We start from the raw sequence: 19,739 nt of genomic DNA on the forward strand, positions 1-19,739 counted from the left end.
CCAGGCCTCTGGTGTAAGGCAGGGAACCCCAAAGGAAAAGGGGGATGCTGCAGGCAGAGAGAGGCAGGAACACACTTGTTGAAGCCCCTTTGGTGAGAACAAATCAGAAGTAATGAAAATGGCCATCCATAACAGGGCACCGGTTGAATTTAAATTGAGGAAGTGCTTCTACATGCCCTGATACAGAAAACCCTCTGAGACATACTAAGTGGTCATGCAGAAGATCTTACTGGTAAAGAAAACAAAACCTAGCATGTGTGGTTTGTGTGTGCACACACAGAGACATGTCCATAGATCCCCAGGAAAAGGTCTATAAAGATACACAGTTATACAAAACTGGAACGGCAGTCACTTTCAGGAAATGGATTTGGCATGGTCTGTGCAAGAAGAGGAATATGCCTGATTTTTTTTTAATTTTAACTTATTTATTTTTAGAGGTGGGAGGGCCAGAGGGAGAGAGGCAGAGAGAATCCCAAGCAGGCTTCATGCCCAGTACAGCCCCATGCGGAGTTTGAGCTCACAACCATGAGATCACAATCACAACCCCAAGAGAAATCAAAACTCAGACACTTACCCAACTGAGCCACCCTGGTGCCTCTGCTTTAATTTTTTTTAAGAGCACATATTATTTTTAACAGGAAGAAAAAAAGGGGGAGCACGTGGGTGGCTCAGTGGGCTAAGCCTCTGCCCTGATGCCAGGGTCCTAGAGCCCCACACCAGGCTCTCCGCTCAGCAGGGAGCCTGCTTCCCCCTCTCTCCCTGCCTGCCACTTTGCTTACTTGTGATCTCTTTCTCTGTGTCAAATAAATAAAATAAAATAAAGAGAGTGAGAGCATGCATGCGTGAGAGAGAAAACCAATACAGGAAGGGGAACAGAAAGGAACAGAAGGAAGGTGTCCTCAAGGAGCTAAACAAATTTGTGGAGGGAGGTGGTCTAGAAGAGTTGAGTTCTGCAGTGAGCCCAAGGCTAAGAGGGGACCCAAACCCCTGGCATGCAGGACACTTGCTCTCATTAGCGATATCCCCAGATGTCGTGCTAGCTGGCTAAACAAGCCAAAAGTCTTCATGGTCTCTGAAACTTGTTCTATCTTTCAGACTGGACAAGCCCAAGTTTTGACCTTGAATGCCACTGCTCAAAGTAAACCCAGTCTACAGAAACGAGACTGTCATTTGTCTGCATCTCCCACTAGGTGTTTGCCATCATCCTCATCATCACTACCAGCCTTGCCACCACCACCACTATCATCATCCAGATGTGAACACCCGTCCAGTGCTCACTGTGTGTCAGGAACTACATTAAACACTTTATGTGCATCCGATCACTTACAAATCTTCCAAAGGCAGAATCTACAGGGAAAAATAGAGGTGAAGCCTAGGAAGCAATTTTCAGTGGCACATGCAGGAGGAAGGGAAAAATTCTCCTCCTCTTATTCTCTTGGTAAATGGTGATATTTGTGTGGCAAAGGCAGATGCCAGTCAACCACCTGGTGCCTTTCTCAGTGGCTTTCACTTTTTCCATACCTTTTGCTTTCTGGTCCATCTCCAAACACGCAGTTTTAGGAGCCCGTAATGGTTTTAGGAGCTTGTGGAGAAGCATCAAGCCATCTAAAGCAGAAGAGGTGAGGAGAGGAGGGAAAGGGGAAAGGAATGGAGGAGCGGGAGGAGGAAGTGAGAAAGAAGGGGAATGGGGAGGGGAGGGAGAGATTGTCCTTGAGTCTCCCACAAGAAAGGGCACCCTATGTAACAGAAAAACCAGGTCTGGAATTTCCTGCCTGGGGAGCAACACTGTCGGACCCAGATGTCAGGCCCAGAGGCAGCACTTCTGCCACACATGTCCCTCCGGAGCGCTAAACTGAACTTTAAAACATACGAGTCTATTATTAGTTCAAAAGGATATTTTGGGTGGTATTTTTTCTTCCATATGCATAAAATCCCCTTATTTCACAATGCTTTTAAAGCACTAGAGGACACTAAAAACCATGTTACACTCCCTTATTAAAGGATACACGTTGGCGCGGTCATCCCTTCAAAACAATATGTCCTCGCTGGTAGACACCAGTGATTTCTCCGGGATTTCTGCTTTGGACTGGAATTCTTCCTCTTGTCACTCACTTAAGTCTGATCATCTTTTTTTTCCTCTCTCCTTTCCCATCCCAGTTCATCCTGAAGACTTGATCAATTTTCTCCCCAAGCCCGCTTGAGGGCTGTGTTTCAGGGAAACTAATCTCTGGTTCCTTGATCCAAATCAAGACATTTTCCTTTTGAGCTCAAGTCTCTTAAAGGCTCATTTGTTTCCAAATGCTCTGATCTAATGCATCCTTTCACTCTCCAAGGGTTCTCTTAAAAAAGAAATAAAAGAAGATTTGATTCCAAATACAGTGTATAGCTGCTTCATTCCCTCCTTTACTTTTCTTTCTGTTCCTACTCAGCCAGACTTAGTGTTCCTCTCACACTGGAACTATGAACTATTTCAAAAAGGTGCCTGGGGGGTGTCTGGGAGTTAAGTATTTTCCTTTGGCTCAGGTCATGATTCTGGGATCTAGGATGGAGCCCCACATTGGGTTGCCTCCTCAGTGGGGCGTCTGTTCTCCCTCTCCTGCTCTCCACCTGCTTGTGCTCTCTCTCACTCTCTGTCAAATAAATAAATCTTAACAAATAATAATAATTTTAAAAAAATAAAAAGGATCCTGGGACATTTTATACTTAAATAACATGAATCATGCATGTGCCAGGTTTATTCTTGATCTATGAGCAGAACCACACAGCAAAACCATTCTTCTAAGTGGCCCTGGTCATCTCCAAGGATGGGCGAGTCACAGTCACTCTTCTCCTTGGACCACAGCTGAGTTCTCCTTCGCAGGGAAAGCCTACATTATTATAATCATGCTGACTGTGTTCTAAGACAATTGCATTCCAACTAACCCCTAGGAACTCTTTCTGTCAGGTCCCCTGTACACCTTCTCCAGGAGGCCTTCCCTGACCATCCTGGGCTAAGTGTCCTTGATTTTTGTTTTTTAAATATCTCCCATGCATCTCTCAATCACTGCACTTAGGATAAGTTTTATGGTGCTCAGGTATCAGTCGGCCTCCCTACACACCCTAGAGCTCCTTAAGAGAATGGACTGTGTCTTGTTTGTATTATCTCCATAGCCTGGCAAATGGTGAGTATTCCATGATTCTGAATGAATGAATGAATGAATGAAAGAATAGATGAATGACTTAAAATTACTACTTACTAGGGAAGTTCCTGACATGACTGACTATGTAAGTATCTCCCCTGCACCTGACATTCTTTGTGGAGTTTCCTTTAGAGAAATATTGACCATAACCATCGGCAGTTCACTCTGCTTCCCATTTTAATTTCCTAGTACATGAACCTATCAATGAACTGTGCAATACCAGCTCTGGTTCCTTTCCACAGGAATAAAAAGAATTTCATACTTCTGGGAAAACCTATACCTAATCGGAAGCACATTGATGTCAGGGCCTCTCATCTTTCCAGGGATAATTTTAGAGCTCTGTAACTCACTTTGTATACATTCATATTCCCACAGGCAAGCTAAATGATAACCCAGGCATTTACAACAATTCTAATAATGTAAATAAGGACAAAAGCAGCGACTTGGTGGTTAAAAGCGTCGGCTTTGCAGTCGGCCTCTCCTAGCACTCAATCCTGGTTCCACCACTCACTTGCTCTGAGACCTTGGGCAAGTCGCTGTTCCCTCAGAGTGCCTATTTGCTCACAGGCAGGGTAAAAGTGAGAACCCTAATTTCTGGGGTTGAGATGACCTATGTAAAACGTTCAGTGCAGCTGCCACAGAGGGCTTGAGAAAAGCAGCAATCGTTTACAGTTTAACAGCCTTCTAACATAGTCTCTCATTCATTTCTTCAGACAAACTGGAGTTTGAGGCTCTGGGAGTTGAAATAACTTAATGGGCTCACACCGCTGGAAAGAGGCAGACCTCTCTAATGCTCAGTTCTTCCAGGTGGAAAAAGCACTCAAGGCCCAGGGCCTTGAGTAGGGGGCCTGCTCCAGCTGCAAACTTTGCCAGCGCATCTTGATGTGGGGCCCAGGGGAGGGGAGGAAAGTGCAGGGGTCTGTGGGGGAGGGAAGGGGGACACAGAGGCACAGGCCCTTCCTCCAGCTTAGGTCTCTCTGAGGCTGACCTGGCCCCCAAGCATCCCCAATCCCCTCCGGGGCACCAGGCCCTCCCACACCAGGACCCCCAACCCCGACTCACAGAGTGCGCCCTCCAAGGGCCTCAAAGGCATGGCCCTCCTGCCACCTGGACCCCTCAGTCACCTCCCCCGCCTCCAGTGGCCACTGCTTTCTCCTCCAAGCGCTCCCTACCTATGGTTGTCACCCAAGCCCCGCCCCATTGTAACCGCCACCAGGGCCAGCGCAGTAAAGCGGGAGGGCTGGCTGGTGGTCACGTGTCCAAGGCTTTGTCTCGCGCGGGCGGGCTCGCCCCCTGGCGGTCAGCATGGGAGAGGCGCCACTGGGGCCCTTGTCCGGAAATTAGCCTTCCTCTCTCTCAACCACTGTCTTCAGCTCCCTCCCCCAACGGATTCCTAAGGCGCCAAGGCGTAAGAAGCGGCATTGGTGGCACCTGCAATTCTGACTTTCTGAAGACTAGGTATGAGCTGTTTGGTAAAATCCTCCTTGCCAAAAGAAAGCTAAAGTTCCCCGCCTCCTGGCTACTCCGCGAAGTGACCCCCTTACTGGGGGTGCCGCCCCCGCCGGGGTGCCCGCGCCCCAAAGTCCCGCCCTCATGGCCAAAGGACAGGGCGCCTTTGCCCTCTTTCTGCTGCTGCAGGTGCGTGAAGTGCGGCAGAGCGAACTCTAGCAGGTCTGCAGGCTGGTGCCTCGCCTTGTCCACTGTGAAGCCCTGCTGCAGCTCCGTCAGTCCCGCGGGGATCTCCATGCACATCCCTCCTGTCCGCCGGGAGGCGCCTGGGAGCTGCCCTTGCCTCCTCCCTGGACTGGTCTGCGGCCCTGCGGCCCCAAATCCAGCGCGCTCAGAGGGCGCTCGAGGCGCTACTCGCTGCTAGCGCGGCTCTCTGGGCCCAGGTCTCCCCGCGGACGCGCGCCTAAGCTCAGGCGCTCTGCTTCTCTGTCCAGCGGAGGCGGCGGCTGCGGCTGAACAAGCCCTGCCTGTGGAGAAGGCAGTATCTCGGGCGCCTCCGAGCACCTTCCCTCCCGCCGCTTCTCTCCCCACCCCTCCCACTCTCAACTATTGTTCATTTTTGTTAAAGATTTGTTTGTTGGGGAGAAAGAGCACCCGTGAGTGGGGGAGGCGGGAAGGGCGGGGCGAAGAGAGAGTCCTAGTGGACTCTGCACCAAGCCCAGAGCTTGCCTCAGGGCTCAATCACAAGAGCCTGGGATCAGGACCTGAGCCAGAACCAAGAGTTGGGCACTTCACTGAGGGTACCGCCCAGGTGCCCTTCAGCTGCTTTTTAAAAAATTCTTGAGGGGCGCCTGCGTGGCTCAGTGGGTGAAAGCCTCTGCCTTCAGCTCAGGTCATGATCCTAGGGTCCTGGGATCGAGCCCCACATCTGGCTCTCTGCTCAGCGGGGGGCCTGCTCCCCTCCTCTCTCTGCCTGCCTCTCTGCCTACTTGTGATCTCTCTCGCTGTCAAATAAATAAATAAAATCTTTTAAAAAAATAAAAAAATAAAAATTTATTGAGCCTTGTTTTAAAATGGGCTTGAATGTGGTTGATCTCAATGAGGATTTCCTGCGTCCTTGGGTATTCTGCATTTGTTGGGCCTTGTGTTCCAGTGCCAAACAGGTCAGGAAGGTTGAATGGATTTTTAGGTCTATTTACTTGCCATTTTTCTATCTGCTTCTTCTATTAATTATTGACAGATGAGTGTTGAATCCTCCAAATTGAATTGTGGATTTGTCAATGTTTTTTTTTTTTTTTTCAGGATGTTTTTGCTTCTTGTATTTTGAAGCTCTCTAACCGGATGCAGACACCTTTATGATGGCCATGTCTTTATAAATTGATCCTTTGTTGTTATGAATTGTTGTCTTTCTCTGTTCATTATATTGGTTGTCTTTCTATTGTCTATTGTAAATACCTATTCAGCCTTTGATGATTAGTATGTTTATGGTATAGCCCTTTTCATAATTTTTTTCGCAAAATCTATATTATCCTCTGCATTCTATTTAAAGTTTATTTTTCACTGACATATTTAGGTCTTTTATTTAAATAGAATATTAATAGTTAATTCTTAAGGTAATTTTTGAAATGTTTAAGTTGAAGTCTACTACCTTGCTAGTTGTATTTTATTTTTCCCATCTGTTCCATCCTCCCTTTTGAACTACCTTCCTTTAGATGAACTAAGTCATTTGTCGGATGCTATCTTCCTTTTATTATTGGCTGTCACACGGGCGGTGAGATATTAGTAGGTAATTCTAACTGTTTCTAAAATTGTTCTTCAACTTGTTGAGGGAATCTGTACAGTAACCTTTATTTTAGGGTTCATTGAGTCCTGCTACTAACTCGTGATCCTTACCGGGTCTCTACTGAATATTCTGACTTAGCCAAAATAACTCTTCCCTCTGGCTGGTTGGAACTCCAATGACCTCTAGCCTTGTATGAGTCTTGGCAACCATCTGGTTCAGTTGCCTTTACTCTTTGTTAGAACCTGGGGCATTTTATTAGACACACACTGCTTCCTATTGAGCAAGGACTCAAGAGGACTCCAGTGTGTATTTCCAAGAGCTTGTTTTCTACTTGACTTCCTTCTTTCTGGAACCCATGGCCTTTTCATCACTCCAGCTTTCCTGAATTCCAATCTCTCTTTCCTCACACCAGGGAGACTCCCATTTTTTCCTTGGAATCGCCCCCCCTACCCCCACCATCCAGAACTCCTCCAGATGAAAAGATGAGTGAATCTGGGGCTCAGTTTTTGTTTGTTTGCTTGTTTTCCTTTTCACAGGATTCAGAAATGTGTGTTCTTTTTCAATGTTTTAATGTTTTTCAATGTTTGTATATACATATACAAACATTGAAACATATATATATATATATACAAACATTGAAAAACATACATATATATGTTTTCATACACATATATATTTTTTTCACACACATATATATATTTTTTCCAATTCCCCATGTGCTTATGGTTGGTTTCTTTTCCTCTAGCAAGGTTTGTATTAGTTTTCCAGGGCTGCTGTAATAAGATACCACAAACCTAGTGGCTTAAGCAACAGAAATGGACAGTGTCACAATTCTAGATGCTTCAATGTTGGTAGGCCATGCTCCTTTTAAATGTATTAAGGAAGGATCTGTTACAGGCCTCTCTCCCAGTTTGAAGTATTTCTCTGGCTTTGGGCTTCTTCACATGGCCTTCTCCCTCAGTGCATATCTGTGTATCCCAAGTTTCCCTTCTTATAAGGACACAAGTTCTATTGAATTAGGGGCCCACCCTACTCAAATATGACCTTATCCTAGCTAGTTACATCCACAGGGACCCTATTTCCAAATCAAGTCACACTCCCAGGTGCTGGGGTTTAGGATGGGAGTAGTTTTTATGTATATATATGCTAAAAAAATTTTGTTTAGAATCTCAGTCTTCCTTCCTTTCATTACAAGGTTATCTGCATGCTTTTGGTTCCTACTGAACAATTCTACCACCTCGACCTCCTAAATCTCCATGAAAGCTATTGTTACCAAAAGTCATATGCCATCTTTTGAAAAACAGTTTTCATCTTTTTGGAGTTTACAGTTTCTTTGGTATTTAATATCTGTTTATGTGCTAATGAAGGTAACTTTCATCCTACTCCTTTCTTCTGAATTTGTTTCTATTTGTTAAAGTAAATTCTCTAGTGTTTTAAAAGAAGGATCTATAAAAGCTAAATGGTTATTCTTTGTAAGTCTACATTTATTTTTTCTCAATTTGTATGTACTTTTAGTGAGCAGAGATTTGGAGGCTGACAGCATTTATCAGAATTTTAAAGATAAAAAGGAAAAATATATGTATTTTTAAAAAGGGATACGGGGCGCCTGGGTGGCTCAGTGGATTAAGCCGCTGCCTTCGGCTCGGGTCATGATCCCAGGGTACTGGGATCGAGCCCCGCATCGGGCTCTCTGCTCTGTGAGAAGCCTGCTTCCTCCTCTCTCTCTGCCTGCCTCTTGCCGACTTCTGATCTCTGTCTGTCAAATAAATAAATAAAATAAATCTTTAAAAAAAAAAGGGATACAAAAATTGATGAAGCAAAAAAATTGCAAGACAACAGACAAAAATTTAGGGGCTTAGTAACTTCATGAACTGTAAATGGGTTATATACTCTAATTAAAAGATTAAATTTGTTAGATTTCATTAATACACACATGCACACATAGTGATGTGCTGTTTCTAACAGAAACATAATAAGTTCACCAATGCAGAAATACAATTTTGTAATATTGAACACCTAAAATTGAACAACTAATCTACAAACCTGGAAGTGGATGTCCTAGCCAGTATAATAAGTTATGGAGGAATAATTAAAGTTATAAGAACTGAATAAAATGAGTTAAATTTGTATAGAAAGGTATTCTAAAATAATGTACAAAGTATTAGAACCAGTAGGTGAATTAATCAAGGTCCTAGGATATAAGTTACCCCACCTTGATTGAGAGATCCAATGCAATCCCAGTTTCCTATCTAGTAAGTGCCTGTGTACCTGGATAAGCCAATTCTTCAATTTCCATGGAAATGAAAAGAACTAGTCATTACCCAGCAAGAGCAACAGTGAGGGAGAAAGAGAGTGAAAGGAGAATCTGATCAGACTGGATTTATTACAAAAAGAGTATTGAAGTGACCAGAGAAAACAGACAAACAAAAAAGAGCAGACTTTGACAAATCAGTGCTAAACTAGTTGAATATCCACATGGAAGAAAATAGCCTAAAACTCAATTCCAGACTGATGTAGCCTAAATTCGAAAGATGACATCACAAATTTTCTAGAAGGTAAAATAGGAAAATATTTTTACGATCTGGGGGAGGGGACAAAGATTGGTTCAACAAGACACCAAAAACATGAAGCGTAAGAAAGGTTGGCAAGTTGTACTCTACTCATTAAAAGATAAAAAAAAAAAATTTTTTTGCCCACCAAATGACAAGACTAAAACTGAGAAACACTATATCAATATACAAACTAATTACCTGTATACAAAAATATGTAGGATAACTATGAATCAATAAAGAAAGGTAAGTAACTTAATAACAATGAAAATACTTGAACAGAAATATCACAAAGAGAAAAAAAATCAGCCAATAAACACATAAAGATTCCTAACATCCTCAGTGATCACAAAAGAGCAAAGGAAAACACAATGTGTTAGCATTAATACATAGAAGGCAGACCCAAAAAAGTGTTGCTTAATAAAACTTATTTAATAGGTAATGTAGTGGGGTACCTGGGTGGCTCCATTGTGAAGCATCTGCTTCTTGCTGGGGTCCTGATGCCAGGGTCTTGGGATAAGGCCCTGCCTGGGGCTCTCTGCTCAGCAGGAAGCTTGCTTCTCCCTCTCCCGCTTCCCCTGCTTGTGCTCCCTCTCTGCTTGTGCTCCCTCTCTCACTGTCTCTTTCTGTCAAATATATATATATATATATATAAATTAAATTAATAAGTAAAAATAAAATGGAGATGCATAGGGAACTAATGAACAACAGGAATATTTAGGGTTTTTTTAAAAAAGATTTTATTTATTTCTTTGATAGAGATCAGAAGTAGGCAGAGAGGCAGGCAGAGATAGAGGGGAAAACAGGCTCCCTGCTGAGCAGAGAGCCAGATGCACCGGCAGGGTCCCAGGACCCTGAGGTCATGACCTGAGCAAAGGCAGAGGATTAACCCACTGAGCCACCCAGGCACCCAGTTTTGTTTGTTAAATATATATATATATTATATGTTAAATATATATATATATATTTCTTTTAATTAAATCATTTAATTTAATTAATTATTAATGATTAATTAATTAATCATTTAATTTAATTAATTATTATAATTAATATATAATTAATTATTATTTATTTATTATTTATTATTTATTAATTTGACAGAAAGAAATCACAAGTAGACGGAGAGGCAGCCAGAGAGAGGGAGAGATAGGGAAGCAGGCTCCCTGCTGAGCAGAGAGCCCGATGCGGCCTCGATCCCAGGACCCTGAGATCATGACCTGAGCCAAAGGCAGCGGCTTAACCCACTGAGCCACCCAGGCGCCCTAAATCATTTAATTTCTTTTCAGTATAACACATTTCATTGTTTATGCTCCACACCCAGTGCTCCATGCGATATGTGCCCTCCCTAATACCCACCACCAACATCCCACCCCCGTCTCTTCAAAACCCTCAGGTTGATTTTCAGAGTCTATAGTCTCTCATGGTTCATCTCCCCCTCCAATTTCCCTAAACTGCCTTCTCCTCTCCATCTCCCTACGTCCTCCATGCTATTTCTTATGCTCCACAAATAAGTGAAACCATATGATAATTGACTCTCTCTGCTTAACTTATTTCACTCAGCATAATCTCTTCCAGTCCTGTCCATGTTGACACAAAAGTTGGGTATTCATCCATTCTGATGGAGGCATAATACTCCATAGTGTATATGGACCACAGCTTCCTTATCCATTTGTCCGTTGAAGGGCATCTTGGTTCTTCCCACAGTTTGGCGACCGTGGCCATTGTTGTTATGAATATTGGGGTAGAGATGGCCCTTCTTTTCATTACATGTGTACCTTTGGTGTAAATACCCAATAGTGCAATTGCAGGGTCATAGGGAAGCTCTATTTTTAATTTCTTAGGGAATCTCCACAATGTTCTCCAAATTGGCTGCACCAACTTGCATTCCCACCAACAGTGTAAGAGGGTTCCCCTTTCTCCACAACCTCTCCAACACATGTTCTTTCCTATCTTGCTAATTTTGGCCATTCTAACTGGTGTAAGGTTAGTACCTCAATGTGGTTTTAATTTGAATCTCCCTGATGGCTAGTGATGATGAACATTTTTTCATGTGTCTGATAGCCATTTGTATGTCTTCATTGCAGAATTGTCTGTTCATGTCTTCTGCCCATTTTTGACATGATTATCTGTTGTGGGTATGTTGAGTCTGAGAATTTCTTTATAGATCCTGGATATCAGCCTTTTGTCTGTACTGACATTTGCAAATATTTTCTCATTCCGTGGGTTGCCTCTTTGTTTTTTTTTACTCTTTCCTTTTCTGTGCAGAAGCTTTTGATTTGGCAGAATTCTTTTAAAGATCTTTATCTATTTATTTGCAGGAAGAGACAGCAAGAGAGAGAACACAAGTAGGGGGAGTGGGAGTGGGAGAAGGAGGCTTCCTAGTGAGCAGGTAGCACCTACGATGAAGGCTTGATCCGGGGACCCTGGAATCAAGAACTGAACCAAAGGCACATATTTAACTACCAAGGCACCAGGCACCTCAAGGCAGCCATTTTTAATTATGTATTTAAGAAAATGGTTGTGTCTGTAACCGATAGATTTTCTTCTCAATTGGAAGTAGAAATGAACAAAAAAAGACACCATTTTTCTTGGTGACTATTCCAGTCTCCACCTCATCCAAAGCATGTTGAAACAAGAACTTTATCAGAACCCTATGTTCACACTTGTTAAACGAAATATCCTTTATGGGACCTCAGATGTGAAAATTTCTACATGACAGAAAAGAGTTAATAACTGGTTTTCAAGAAATGCCACATCACATGATTAAAAATGGGTTATTTCAACCTGGTTTTAATTTTTGTTGTTGTTGTTTTGTTTGTTTAGTATAAAATCCATTCCTTTAACCTTATAGATCCTTCTTGAGTTCATGGTTCATTCCTGGTTTAATCTGCAGAATTTGGGGTCCTTTAAAATAATATGATCACAGCAAAAAGTAAAGTACCATCTTATGCATTGGTCACTGGCAACTTTAGAGGATACTGATATGCTTTTTAATATCATACATAACAGAGAGGGACTAAAATTTGGGGATTACTAGGTAATGGGGTGTGAACAGAATTGTTCACTGAGTGACTGCTATCTATACCAACATTTAGTCACTTTTTGGAAAATGTATTAGAGGCTATGATAAGTGTGTTACATTTATTATTAGTGCATTGTCTTTTTACAAGGTCCTAAAATGAGTTTCCTCATTTTAAAAGTGATGAGATCACAGCTCATAAGATGAGGAGCTAAAGGGTCCTAAAAGACGGTCTAGTAATTAATTATATATAAATTAGAGAGTAAAGTATCCACACAGCTAGAAATTATAATATCAAGTAAAATTTTCTCTCAGTCTACTGTGTTTCCCTACAAATGGGTTTTCTTACAATGTCAATGTCAGACTCTTGACCATGTAAACTATTTTCCCCCCAGTTTTATCATTTTGATAATTCTTCTAGAAAAATGCAAACTGCATAAAGGATCTGCAACTTTGTTAAGACACTAAAGTAGAACTGAAATACATGAATCCTCATTCTCAGGAGATTTTCTTGTCATTAGACCACATACATTCATGATCCAATTTTAGAAACTCGGCCACTTCAAATCAAAATGCTCCAGTTTGTTAATCACCCTCCAGGAATGACTGCCCAAGATATGGGAGAACATATATTGATAACTGTCAGCCTTATCTTGTTCCAACTACATTTTATTATAAACAAAATAATTTATGTGTGATGATTACAATGATTCCAACCATTATTTTCATAATGGCTTTTCTTTCACTAAATGTGAGGAATTTAATCACTTACTGTATCAAAATTACATGTCACTGGCACAGAGCTAATCTCACTTTGTAATCTCGCTTGTCATACAGTTCGCAGGTTTGAGGTACTTTGAGTGTAGACTGTGCAATCAAATAAACTAATTTGCATTTTAAATGCACTCTATGTTTATTTTAATTTCTTCATGTTAATAATATTGTATTTCTTTATGGCTGATGTACCACAGGCAGTATAGAAATTACTGGATTTTATGAATATTTAACAAAGAATAGCTCTTTTTGGATGATGTCATCTCTTTTCAATACAATAAGGGACTAAATTTGTAGAAACCTTTTTTTTGGAAATTTGTAGAAGTTTTAAATAGATGTTTTATACTTATTATAAGCATCTTAATGTTGAAGGGAACTTAAGAGAGTCCTATTTCCTTTTGGATACAAAACACGATATTTTCCCCTCATTTTTTAATAGAATTGCCAAGTGTATAAAAGGTCAGATGAGTTGTCTAAAGTCATACAAGAAGCATTAGTCACAGAAGGGAGATAAGCATGCAGTTTTTCTGTTTTCTTGTATATTTATTTGTTATTTTTAAATCTGATATAGTGTCCTAGTCATCCACAACTAGTATAATTATTTAAGATTAAATGGTACAGAGGGGTCAACTTGGATTATTTCCATATCATTCTTACTTAGGAGTATATAGTATATATTACCTAAATAACTTTGAAGATGAATTGCTGAACACTGGGTGATAAACATGAAAGAATATCAAGTTTTCAGATATAGAACATTTGAAAACATCATTTCTCTGTGCCACATAAAACCAGTGGCTCCCAACATATATCAAAATGTCATTCTAGGAACATAAATAATCTTATTTTAAAGATTTTATTTATTTATGTGACAGACACAGATCACAAGTAGGCAGAGAGGCAGGCGGAGAGAGAGAGGAAGGGAAGCAGGGTCCCTGCTGAGCAGAGAGCCTGATGCAGGACTCAATCCCAGGAACCTGAGATCATGACATGAGCCAAAAGCAGAGCCTTTAACCCACAGAGCCACTCAGCTGCCCTGGAACAGAAATGATCTTAACCATAACTTGTACTTCCATGTGTCTCTAAAACACATATAATTTTATGTTTTTTAAACATATAAAGCTTTTGTAGAATACTCATTAATAAAGACTATTTTAAATTCACTATGCCAGGCATTTTCACAGACATTTGGGTCCTACAAATCCTTTTCATTACGTAAAACAACTATTCCTACATTTCCATTTCATTATTTTGTTTTACCTTTTCAATTTTAATGATTTAAAAAAGCTTAGGGTAATACATTTTTCAAGTGATAGATTTAGAATATCTCCCAGGTCTTAATTCAAGCTATGGTTGTAATTCATCATATTCTTATACTAATACTATTGTTATACAATGTTCTGTTTGAAAGTCAGCTGTCCTTGACTAATTTTGCAACCTGTGCCTGTCAGAGAGGGGAATTAACTTGCTGTCAAAAGCAGTGAAACTGGAACTTCCTATCAGTGAGTTCAAAAGTATTGTTATTCTAGGGACGCCTGGGTGGCTCAGTGGGTTAAAGCCTCTTCCTTCACCTCAGGTCATGATCCTAGGACCCTGGGATCTAGTCCTGCATCAGGGTCTCTGCTCAGCAGGGAGCCTGCTTCCTCCTCTCTCTCTGCCTGACTCTCTGCCTACTTGTGATCTCTGTCAAATAAATAAATAAAATCTTTTAATTAAAAAAAGTATTGTTATTCTAAATAGTGAGTGACTTGACTTCAGGTGACATGATTTCCATGGAGAATTGGGAAACTCTGGCTGTGATAATTTGAAAAACAATCTGAGGGGTTTGAAGTGGGGGGGGGAGGTTGGGGTACCAGGTGGTGGGTATTATAGAGGGTACGGCTTGCATGGAGCACTGGGTGTGGTGAAAAAATAATGAATAATGTTTTTCTGAAAATAAATAAATTGAAAAAAATAAATAAATAAAAATAAAAAAAGAAAGAGAAGAATAAATTTTAAAAATAAATAACTAACATAAATAGTGATACAAGACACAGTATTGTTAAATAAAGACTTGATTAACTACTATTTTAAATCCATAATCTTGGTAAAGAAACTGGTGGTTTTAAATGGTATTTGAAAGCCTTTACAAAGTTCTGATTTATTCGTGGTGACTGAAATAGCATAGATATTTGATATAATTTTAGAAGGCAGTTATTTATCAAGGTGTAGTTTTCCTATATTCTATAAAGGTAAAAACATCAATTTTGCTTTCAAGTAAGAATTTTGAAATTTCATTTGTATGTAGGACCACTGTCCAGTACTCAGTAGTTCCTCTAATTCTTTTTAACCTTTATTTTAGTTTTTTTTTTAAAGAGATCACATGGAAGTTAGAACAGTATTTGTCTAAAAAAAAATAAATCATTACCATTTATATATCAGGTCACATTTTCTTTTTACTGCAATATAAATAAAGTACTGGTATTTTGTATTTTCAGGAAACTTTTATTCTACATTAAATTTTTTATTCTAAATAAAAGGAAAGGGAAATTGTTACTATAATCTCACTCAATTTCCTAGAATCCACTCTTCCTCCAAATATAAACTGAATGTCTAGAAATGTAAAATGTTCTTATTTGTACTTGCTTGTTTTCAAAAACTAAAAAATGTATTGTGTATCATAGTTTTAAAAGCCACTAAGTGCTCAAGATGAATGAGTATTCTGTTGTTTTAGTGGGGAATGTTCTATCTATATCTATGATGTCCATCTGGTCCAATGTGCCATTCAATGCTCTTGTTTCTTTATTGACATTCTGCTTTGGTGATTTGTCTATTACTGAGAGTGGCATGTTAAAATCCCCTACTGCTAATGTATTCATATCAATATGACTCTTTTTTCTTGACTAACAGTTGTCTTATGTAGTTGGCTGCTCCCATAATGGGGGCATAGATATTTACAATTGTTAGACCTTCTTGGTGGATACATACACACTTTAAGAACAATGTGGTGTCCTTCTTTATCTCTGACTACAGTCTTTAGTTTAAAACCTAATTTATCTGATATGAGAATCACTACCCCAGCTTTCTTTTGAGGCCCATTGGCATGAAAGATTCTTCTCCATCCCTTCACTTTCAGTCTGGATGTATCCTTGGGTTCCAAATGGATCTCTTGTAGACAACATATGAATGGGTCCTATCATTTCACCCAATCTGCAACCCTGTGCTGTTTTATGGGAGTGCTTAGGCCATTCCCATGAGATTGATTAATAAAAGATATGTTTTTGTTGACATCCCATTGCCTGTGAAGTCCTTGTTTCTATAGATCGTCTCTGTAGGTTTCTGTTCTATGTCACTCTTGGGTTCTTTCTTTTATACAACCTCCATTAATATTTCTTGTGGTGCCAGGTTGGTGGCCACATACTCTTTGAAACCTTGCTGGTCTTAGAATCTCTTTATATCTCCATCCATTTTGAATGTCAACCTTGCTGGATCAAGTATTCTTGGCTGCATGTTCTCATTTAGTGCCCTGCATATGTCTTGCCAGCCCTTTCTTGCTTGCCAGGTTTCTGTGGACAGGTCTGACAAGATGCTGATGGACCTTACTCTGTATGTAAAAAATCTCTTCCCCCTAGCTGCTCTCAAAAGCTCTTGCCTCAAATTATGATTCATCAGTCTTGCTATCAAGTGTCTCCAGGACTTTCTAGATTCATTCTTCTTGGGGGGTGATCTTTCTACTTCTAGGACATGAACACTGGTTCCATTCCCCAGATTGTGAAAATTTTCATGGAGAATTTGTTTAATTATGTCTTCTAGTCTTCTTTCTTTCTTCTCTCCCTCAGGGATCCCAATAATTCTGACATTGGAATGTTTCATCGTGCCATTTATTTCCCTAATTCTGTTTTCATGGCTTCTAAGCAGTTTGTTCCAGGCCTCCTCCTGATCCTTTTTCTCTATCAGTTTGTCCTCTAGATCACTAATTATATCTTCTGCATGGTTACTCTAGCTGTTAGAGTATTTAGATTAAATTGGATCTCATTGATAGCATTTTTAACGTCTTCCCAGGTGGCTTTCACTTCTTCCCTAATCAACTCCATGTTGTCACTAATGGTGTTCTCCAAGCTAACTACTGCCTAGATAATTGTTACCCTGAATTCCCTTTCCTACATACTGGTTATGTCCATATCCAGTAGCTCTGATGGAGAGGGCACAGTGTCTGAATTTTTCCTCTGTTGGGTGTTCCTCCTCCTAGTCATTTTAGTGAGAGGTGGTTGAAGAGATGTGTATCTGAATATATCAACCACAATCCAGGCAAGGTACACCCTGGAATGCTTCTGAGCAATTGGAAGTCACCACCAAACAGAAAGAAAAAAGAAATTAAAAAAAGAGAAAGAGAGAGGCAGAAAAAAAGAGAAGACCCAGCCAGAATGGGCCACAAAGGTAAAAATGGACAAACAAAAAGACTAACAAAAAGACCACATACTCTGTCATAAATCAAGGCACAACCAATACAAAAAGAATGAGATTATTCCCTGCATATTCTCAGACCACAAAGCTTTGAAACTGGAACTCAACGACAAGAAAAGATTGGATGGAATTGAGACACTTGGAAGCTAAACACCACCCTCCTTAAGAATGTTTGGATTAACCAGGAAATCAAAGAAGAACTTAAACAACTCATGGAAACCAATGAGAATGAAGGCTCTTCTGTCTAAAACCTATGCGATACAGCAAAGGCAGTCCTAAGGTGGAAATACATAGCCATCCAAGCCCCCCTCAAAAAAAGGAAAAAAGAAAGAAAGAAAGAGAAAAAGAAAAACCAGAATACACCAGCTCTCTTTACACCTTAAAGAATTGGAGAATCAACAACAAATTAAACCAACCCCATGTAAAAGAAGGGAAATAATCAATATTAGAGCAGAAATCAATGATATAGGAACTAGGGATAAAATAGAACACATCAAAAAACTAGAAGCTGGGTTGTTGAAAGAATCAATAAGATCAATAAACCGTTGACCAAACTAATCCAAAAGAGAGAGGACCCAATTTAATAAAATTATGAATGAAAGGAAGAGATCATGACTAACAGCAAGGAAATAGAAACAATCATAAGAAATTATCATCAACAGTAATATGCCAATTAAGTTAAGCAATGTAGAAGAAATGGATGCATTCCTGGAAACCTATAAACCTCCAAAACTGAATCAGGAAGAAGTTGACAACCTGTATAGACCAATATCTAGTAACGAGATTGAAGTAGTGATCAAAAACCTCCCAAAAAGCGAGATCCCAGAACCTGATGGATTCCCTGGAGAATTTTACCAAACATTCAAAGAAGAAAGACCTATTCTCCTAAAGCTGTTTTAAAGATAGAAAGAGAAGGAAAGCTTCCAGACTCTCTTTACGAAGCCAGCATTACCTTAATCCCCAAACCAGGCAAAGACCCAACCAAAAAGGAGAATTTCAGACCAATATCCCTGATGAGTATGGATGCCAAGATTCTCAACAAGATCCTACCTGATAGTATCCAATAGTACATTAAAAAGAAAAAAAAAAAGATAATCCACGATGAACAGGTGGGATTTATCCATGGGATGAAAGAGTGTTTCAATATTTGCAAATCAATCAATGCAATAGAACAAATCAATAAGAGAAGAGAGAAGAACCACATGGTCCTCTCAATTGATGCAGAAAAAGCATTTGACAAGATAGAGCATCGGTTCCTGATTAACAATTCAAAGTGTATAGGAATAGAGTGAACATTCTTCAATTTCATAAACTCTATCTATGAAAAACCCACAGCAAATATCATTCTCAATGGGGAAAAGCTGACAGCCTTCCCTTTGAGATCAGAAACACGACAAGGATGTCCACTCTCACCACTGTTGTTCAACATAGTACTAGAAATCCTAGCAAAAGTAATGAGACAACAAAAAGAAATAAAAAGTATTCAAATGGGCCAAGAAGAAGTCAAACTCTCTCTATTCACAGATGACATGACACTTTCTATGGAAAACCCAAAAGATTCCACCCCCAATTTACTAGAACTCATTCAACTATTCAGTAAGGTGGCAGGATACAAAATCAATGTACAGAAATCAGTTGCTTTCTTATACAATAACAATGAAAAAATAAAAAGGGAAATTAGAGAATCTATTCCATTTACTATAGCACCAAGAACCATAAGAAACCTGGGAATAAACCAAATCAAAGAGATAAAAGATCTGTATTCGAAGAACTACAGAACACTCATGAAAGAAATTGAAGAAGACACAAAAAGATGGAAGAGCATTCCATGCTCATGGATTGGAAGAATAAACATTGTTAAAATGTCTATACTGCCTATAGTCATCTATACTTTCAATGCCATCCTGATCAAAACTCCACTGGCATTTTTCAAAGAGCTGGAACAAACAACCCTAAAATTTGTATGGAAACAGAAGAGACCCCAAATTGCTAAGGAAATGTTGAAAAAGAAAAATAAAACTGGGGGCATCATGTTGCCTGATCTCAGGCTTTACTACAAAGCTGTGATCACCAAGTTACCATGGTACTGGCACAAAAACAGACACATAGCAAAGTAGAACAGAGTAGAGAGTCCAAATATGGACCCTCAACTCTATGGTCAAATATTCTTTGACAAACCAGGGAACGATATACAGTGGAAAAAGATAGTCTCTTCAATAAATGGTCCTGGGAAAATTGGACAGCTATGTGTAGAAGAATGAAACTCAACCATTCTCTTACACCATACACATAGAGAAAATCAAAATATAAAATAACTCAACGTGAGGCAGGAATCTATCAAAATCCTAGAGAACACAGGAAGTAACCTCTTTGACTTGGGCCACACCAACTTCATTCAAGATAAAGTCTGCAAAGGCAAAGGAAACAAAAGCGAAAATGAACTTTTGGGACTTCAAGATCAAAAGCTTCTGTGCAGCACAGGAAATGGTCAACAAAACAAAGAGGCAACCCACGGAATGGGAGAAGATATTTGCAAATGACAC

General features: G+C 40.0%; 1 pseudogene; it reads right to left on the minus strand.

The window, feature by feature from the left end:
• Positions 1-4,931, minus strand: part of LOC122907390 — a 43,775-nt pseudogene extending 38,844 nt beyond the window's left edge.
• Between the last annotated feature and the right edge of the window lie 14,808 nt (positions 4,932-19,739).

The sequence above is a fragment of the Neovison vison genome, chromosome 5, assembly GCF_020171115.1.
Source record: "Neovison vison isolate M4711 chromosome 5, ASM_NN_V1, whole genome shotgun sequence".
Taxonomy (NCBI): domain Eukaryota; kingdom Metazoa; phylum Chordata; class Mammalia; order Carnivora; family Mustelidae; genus Neogale; species Neogale vison.